Source organism: Lucilia cuprina, chromosome 6 (genome assembly GCF_022045245.1).
Source record: "Lucilia cuprina isolate Lc7/37 chromosome 6, ASM2204524v1, whole genome shotgun sequence".
Classification (NCBI taxonomy): Eukaryota; Metazoa; Arthropoda; class Insecta; order Diptera; family Calliphoridae; genus Lucilia; species Lucilia cuprina.
The window spans coordinates 24465697-24473720 of record NC_060954.1 but is presented as its reverse complement, the minus strand read 5'-3'; the positions used below and the strand labels follow the sequence as shown (position 1 = coordinate 24473720).

At 25.5% G+C, this 8024-nt stretch overlaps 1 long non-coding RNA gene across 2 annotated transcripts; it reads left to right on the top strand.

Annotated features, from left to right (window-relative positions):
- The first annotated feature begins 3380 nt into the window (after positions 1–3380).
- LOC124420947 lies at positions 3381–4520 on the top strand. Of its 2 annotated transcripts, XR_006941449.1 has the most exons (4): positions 3381–3525; positions 3587–3646; positions 3707–3848; positions 4159–4520. It is a non-coding gene; the product is annotated as an uncharacterized LOC124420947 (long non-coding RNA). The 2 variants fall into 2 exon arrangements; XR_006941448.1 differs by lacking the exon at positions 4159–4520 and having other exon boundaries at positions 3707–3956.
- Positions 4521–8024: the final 3504 nt, after the last annotated feature.

Below are 8024 nucleotides of genomic sequence, written 5' to 3'. Positions count from 1 at the left end.
TTTCGACAAGCCCCCATACAACCGTACCCCCCAAATAGGGCCTTTTGGCTTATAATTAATTTAAATGATCTATTATGTCAACAAAAGTCGACAAAACTTAGTTTTGTAGAACTTTAAATGACATTACCGATTTTTGTAATGATCGGGCTTCATTTGACCTTATCCCCCATACAAACTCCCCTTCAGAAAATGACTTAAGGGTCAAAATTCACTTACAAACACTAATAACACTTTTAAATTCTACATAAATAATATTGAAGAAGACTTAACTCTCCTTACCAACATTTTTAAGGATAGGGCCATATTTTGCCATACTCCCATTTGAGCCCTCTTAAAAAAATCTCTTTTTTTTGCCAAAAAAAGTAAAAATATTTCGAAATAAAGTTTAAAAAAACAAACCAAATGCTTTATTTTTTTAAATAGTCCCCATTTTTAACATACATACTGTCTGGTGTAGGGTATCATATGGTCGGCTACGCCCGACTATACATTCATACTTGTTTGTTTTGCTTCTTGCTTTGTTTGTTTCTATGTATTAGTAACAACTTTAAATGCTTATAGCTCCTAAAATTCTTAACCGATTTTACTAATATATATCTTATGCATATCTGCGAACAAATACCTTTAAAATGATAAACTTTTGGCCAAAATCGGATGTAAACTGTAATAATAAAAGGGGTCACAAAAAATAGTTTTGTCTATTAATTATATATAGATGATGATTATAATAGTATTAATTGATTATAAAAGTATTGCTGATGTACAAAATATATGTGATATATGTATTTTATTCATTATGAAATTATTTGATTCGAATTTGTATATAGATTTTAATAAGAAATAAAACAAAATGTTTTAATGTATTGAAGAAAATGTTAAAAATCAAAATTAAATCAATGTGTTGGAAAATATTTGCAATAATTTTATTTTGCATTAACTTGCCGATTAATAAAAAATACGCATTATTAAAACACACTTTTTAATTAAAATATATATTTTAAGAATATATTCTTGGTTCGAATTTTTATACAGACTTAAATTACGAATAAAACAAAGCGGTAAAAGTGTTGAGAAAAATATCGAAATTACATCAATATGTTGCGATATATTTTCCATCAAATAATATTATTAAATCATGCACGTTTAGTTAAAAATTTACATTATTTAAAAATGATATGATTTGAATTTGTTTATAAACCTTTATCTTCTATTCTATCTATATCTTCTTCTATATATATAAAAATGAATGTGTGTTTTTTTGTATGTTTATATGTTTGAACGCTACCCTTCAAACATTTAGAAGAAAAAACTATTGCGCATCACCCCAGACGCCACGTCAGAAACACTTATGGTCAGATGAGAACGCAAATTTTACAAAAACAAAATACATTGTTTTCGAATTTTCGTCTTCTAGAAATATACTTTTATGTTACTTCCTTCCGGATGATAGTTAGAAGAGTGCATCCATTTTGCTTAAACAAAAAACAATGACTGTTGATTTTTTCATCTGGAAGTATACGCTTTAGTGACTTCTGAATGATAGTTGGATGAGAACACACATTTTACAACAACAAAATATATTGTATCCTAATTTGTATGTTTATGTCACTTCTGGAAGACAGTTTAAAGAGTTTTTACATTATTGTTGTATTTTATTCAGGGTACAGATAGCGATCGAATTCACTTCGCTCGCGAGCGAGTTTAATTCCGGCGAATAAATCTATTTGACTCGCGAGTTTAATTTTTAAACTCGCGATAAGAGTTGAAAATTTAAAGAGCGTAAAATAGAACTCGCTAGCGATTCGAGTCAAAACGAGTTAATCGCGAGTTTTATAGTTTTGTAAATGGAATAAATTAAAATTTTTAAGGCATAATCAATTTATATATAAATATGACATAACCAAATAAGTTTCCCATTAAAATTATGTACATATGTACGTGCATGATTTGCAGCAAAGTAGTAGACAATTCGTACATACATACATACATACATACATACATACATACATACATACATACATACATACATACATACATAAATAAATACATACATACACATACATACATACATACATACATACATACATACATACATACATACATACATACATCATTCAACAAGTGTTTTATTATCTTCACAATAAAATTTTCCAAACCATTTGATTCATAACCGATAATCTGACTGCCTATTTCACAATACCGAAACAACATTTTCTTTCTTATAAATATATTGAAAACAAAAACAAAATTTTAAATTTATTTGTTGTTTTCAATATATTTGTAAGAAAGAAAATGTTCTTTCGCATATAGAGAATAAATAATAAATAAAAAAAATTTTAAAGATCACTTGCATGTACATCAAAATACATATGTACATACATAACTACAGATAAAAAACATACACATTTAAAAAAAATGGTAGAAAACAGATTTCTTATACTTTCCCTCTTTTGCTTTGTCAGACCGTCATAAAACCTACGGCTACACAATTACACATGCATAATTATTTCCCATATTATTGGTTCTTTTTTACTACCACAACAGAACCTGTTTCTTGCACACACATTTTGCTGATTTTCGGCTCGAATTCAATTCGTTTTCCACTCGCTCGTAAGCGAGTTGAAAAAACAAAAACATGTAAATATTGCTTACGAAGCGAATACAAAACACATAAAACTCTATTTAAAATTGTGCTCGCGTGTTCAAAAATAAAACTCTGGATTTTGAATTTTAAAACGAGCGATATAAATAAAATAGCGATATTTTTACCTACCCTGCATATAAGACTTAGTTTAAAAATAATGGAAATGGAAGCCGTTTAGAGTTGTTAACTTATTCCTAAAATAGTATTTTAATCAGGGTAGGTAAAAATATCGCTCGCGATCGCTATTTTATTTATATCGCTCGTTTTAAAATTCAAAATCGAGAGTTTTAATTTATTCCATTTTAATTTATTCCATTTACAAAATTATAAAACTCGCGATTAACTCGTTTTGACTCGAATCGCGAGCGAGTTCTATTTTACGCTCTTTAAATTTTCAACTCTTATCGCCGGAAAATGAATTATTTAAATCGCTCGAATTAAACTTGCTCGCGAGCGAATTCAATTCGATCGCTATCTGTACCCTGCTAATATGTTTAATTAAAAATATTTTTATTTTAAATTTTGTCTCTCTCTTAATTGGTTTAGGAGTTATAAGCTTTTAAAGGCTTTTTCAAGTTGTACGTTTCGGCTTTCATTTGATGAACATTTCATTTTTAACCATTTAGATTTATTTGAGTTAAATCTTAACTTTCAATATTTTTTAAACTATTTGCGCTTTTAGGTCCTGTTTTTTGACGTATGATCACTTTGAGCTAAAATTTTATTTGTATTTCATTATCGTAACAAAAAAATACATTAAAATTTTACTTAAAGTATTTAAACGTTAGCTGGAATCATTATATTCAAATTAATACTTCTATTTCACACATAAATTATTTTGGCTTGGATCAGGTCACTTGACACAAAAATGTTCATGAAAGGTAACGTTTTATTAATTCAAATAAATAAATAAATTAATTTTTAATTATTTTATTTTTTTAGAAAGCAGTAACCCCTTATTAAAATACTTCTAGCAGAATTAAAATGTAAAAAAGAGATCTGGTAAGTTATATATGTCTTATTTCATGACGCGGTTCCATTAAAACTGTCGATTATTTGCAGGAAATGTAAAAAAATAGATGTGACCGTTTAAACTTAATGGTTGAAGTGTTGAGAAAAATATAAAAAATTAAAATTAGACCAATATATGAGGAAATATTTGCCATCAATTGATTTAATATATCTTTCCCGTTTAGTTAAAAATGTATGTTATTTATGTTGTTGAATTAATAAAAGAACAAAAATGGTTGAAGTGTTGAAAAAATATAGATCTACTTATTAAAAAAATATTTGTCATCAATTATATTTAACATAACTTGCACTTTTAATTAAAAATTGTATTTTTTAATTAAAAGTGCAAGTTATGTTAAAGATAATTGATGACAAATATTTTTTTAATAGATCTATATTTTTTCAACACTTCAACCATTTTTGTTCTTTTATTAATTCAACAACATAAATAACATACATTTTTTTAAAGATTTCAATTACTAATAAAACTAATTTTTTTAAAGTGTTGAGAAAAATATATGAACCAGAAATTGGGCCATAATATTGGGAAATATTTACAATGAATTTATTTTAAAAATACATCGCTATTGGAAGTATTTTTGAAAAATAAAAATTTTCAAAAATACTTCTAATTGATCACAAGAGGGTTAAAGACGCTAACATATAGTAGTATATAGGCGAAACTAATTGTCAAGGACCTAAATCCCCTGTGAAATGTATTAGTAAAAGCACATAAATAAACTCTAAATAAAAATGTATTTTTTGACGTTATTTTTGTGTGTGTTATTAATGGAATTTTATATGCTAGTGAATGAAAATATTAGTTAATTATTTTTGGAAAAGATATTTTATCATAATACATATTATAAACACGTCTTTTTGTAATATTTTCTGCACTAATGCAAAATGAAAAAAGTATATAAAATACATTTTTAATTTTCAATACGAAAATGTACAACTTTTCTTTTTTCAATTTTAATTAAATAAAATGTCAAAGAATAAAAAATATTTTTTTTTCGCAAAAAATATACTAAATTGAATTAAAACTTATTGAAGAGATAGTAACCTTCGTTCTGCACCCTGCAGTATCATTGCTATATATACTACCCTATGTACATGCCAAACTTTTCATGAATTGTTAACTAATTTAACAAGTCATTTGAAAATTCAAACAAATTTATTATGAATTAAAATCAATTTCAATAATATTAACATATTAACAAAGTGGTTAGTGAAGCAAAATTAATAATTAATATATAAATATTTGTTTTCAAAAAAAAAAATATATATTATAAATAATATATTATTATATATTACATTTTCTTTAATATATATTTATATATCAAGATTTTCGTTTTCTTTTATAGAATTAAAGTCTATATTATTATTCAAATGTTTCATTATTTTTTTAATGTTATGTTATTTTTGAGTGGTTTTGTTTTAGAGAGTTTATTTTTGAAGATTTTTGTTTATTTTTAACTACTTTTCAGTTTTTTCAACTCACCATTTTTACATGCAGATATTAGTTGATATAAGCTTATAGTTTCTCGAAAGAGAGGTAAGTCTGGTTTATAAAAAAAATTATATGAATGAATCTGTGACGGAGTTAATTGTTGTCGTCGCAAAATTTATAATGTGTGATTGCTCTATCCAGGATAATAATATGTAATTCTTGATTGGTTCAACTTAGAAGATTTTGAAAATTCTTACTACAATAGTTTTACAGATTAACAATGTGGAACATATTAAAATTGCGAAGCAAATTTATGCAAGGTTGCCAATTTCTATCTATCTATGAAAAACTTGAATTATGTACCAGTTTTTTAGATTTACGAAATTTAGTGTTTAACCGTCTTGTCTATACTCGAGCAAAATTACGTACATTAATACCCAACATACCCGGGTATGTCATAGAATTTATATGGCTATTTCATATTTTTATACATTTCTAGTATATAAATTAAATACTTTTTGATTTTGATTACCCAAAATATAATAATAAAATGTTTATATGGATGTTAAAGTTATTTGTGCAAAAATTTAAAATTCTAACTCTAATAGTTTCCAAGATAAACGAATTTTTGTATTTAATTTATATGGAAGGTGCCGCTCCCCTCATAGGTAGTCCACCAATTTATTACCCAAAATATTAACATGGATGTTAGAGTTATTCGTGCAAAATTTTAAGATTCTAATTTTAATAGTTTCCAAGATAAACGAATTTTTTTAATTTAATTTATAAGGGAGGTGCCACGCCTCCTAACGCCCATTTTTTATCCTGAATAATCATATTGATACTAAAGTGTCTCCGACAAAATTTGAGGACTATAACTGTTATATTATCTCAAATATACGATTTTTATATTTTCTTAATGTGGGCGTGGCTCCTCGAACACTTGAAAATTCAAAATACAAAGTAGCCTATTACCTATTCCAGATATTCAGGAATAAGCTATGAAAATTTCAAGCAAATCGGTTCAGCCGTTAAGTAGTCTATAGTGTTCAAACATACAAACATATAAACATACAAACAAACAAACACACATTCATTTTTATATATATAGATTATTAAGGTGTATAAAATTGATTAGCATTAAAAAAATAGTTTTTGCTGTCGTAAGTAGAAATTTTTTTTGCAATAAAGATTGCTATGTCATGGTCTAAAATTGAAATTTTAAAATTTAAACTTAAATATTTTTCTTTATATGGGAATAAAATTATTGTAATCAGCATAAAATAAATTATAATTTTGTTTTGTTTGGTAGTACTTTATGAAAAAACTCAAGTGAATTTAGTCCCAAGTATTTTCATAAGGATAAAACAAAAAAGGCTCAGTTTTTTAATTTCCTTAAAAGGCAATCCATTTATACTGCAATAACTGTCATCATGATTATATTCTTTAGGAGTATACATTTGTGTCGATTTCCATGTTGTTGAAAAATTAGAGCTAACCTAAAATTTTAATAACGATTTTTGAACTCAGCGAATGGAAATACACAGGAATTAGCTACTTTCATTTATTTGTTGACTTTTGTTGGTTTAATAAAAACCAAAGCTATCGGTTTTGTGTCCCTATTTAGAATGAAGGATTTATCGAATAAAAAATAACAAGATTAGATTTAATTTATTTTTTGAGGTTTTAAAACTATATAACGATATTTCAAAATCCAATAAAATAATCGTGCAAAATGATGCTGCGAATTACACAAACTGTAATTAAGTTTGATCTACCTACGAAAAACGAATGAATTACTGTCATCTTTAATGTCATAGACATTTTTGTTGTTTTATTTAAAAGAAAGCTATGGAAACACTAATAATAATAAATATTAATATGACTTTTTATAGATGTTCCTCTCAAACCTCACTATGTAATAACAAATATCTTAAAGCATGTAGTCTAATACACCCTGTAATACACCCCGAAAATCGGATATTATCCCAAAAAAAATGATTTTTTAATATTGTCGGTCTTATAAATTTTGTATTTAAAATTCCTTTTATCCGATTTATTTTTTAAAACTTCAATAGAAATACAAACTATTCTAGTATTTAAAAGTATACATACTTATATATTCTACACAAACATAAATAAGTTTTTAGAAACTAAATCCATATTGTTTATATTCATACCCATTTTTGTTACTTTTTTTCTATTGTAAAACTTATCAATTTTAAATTTCAAATTTACAAAAATTTTGAATGCAATACTGTTCATAATTAATTTGCAACTCTGTCCCAAAATGTTAAATGTCAAAAACTTTGCATATGCACGGTAAAATATCGTATGAGGATTTTATATATATATATATATATATGAATATATATGAATGAAAAAAAAGTATTGATGCAAGAAAAGAAAAATCAAAAAGAAAAAAAGAGGGACAAGTTTTGTTAGTCAGTTGCAGTTGGATTTTTGACGAGAAATAAATTAAACCGGGATTAAAAGATTTAATGTGGAAATATAAATTATTATGCTAAAAAGAATTATTCATGTGTTAAGAAAAAAAAGACAATACAATTTAGAAAAAAAATTAAATAAAGAAAAGGAAAATTCACCAAAAAATTAAAAGTAAGAAGAAAAAATTATTAAAATTAATTAAATTAATACCCTATATAAAATAAAGTAAACCTAAATAATGTTTGTTGTAAAATAATAAGAAAAAAAAAACAAAAGATAAATGCTTAAACCAAATGACAATGAGCTGTAATACTTAAATAAAAAAAAATTAAGCTATATTGTGTGAACAACACGTGAACTTCACTTCAGCAATCCCAACGCCACTAACATTCCAATTTATCTGATAACCATCCACATTTTTATTATCCTGAACTATGTCGGTTCACATCCTCTCCAGCAACATCAACA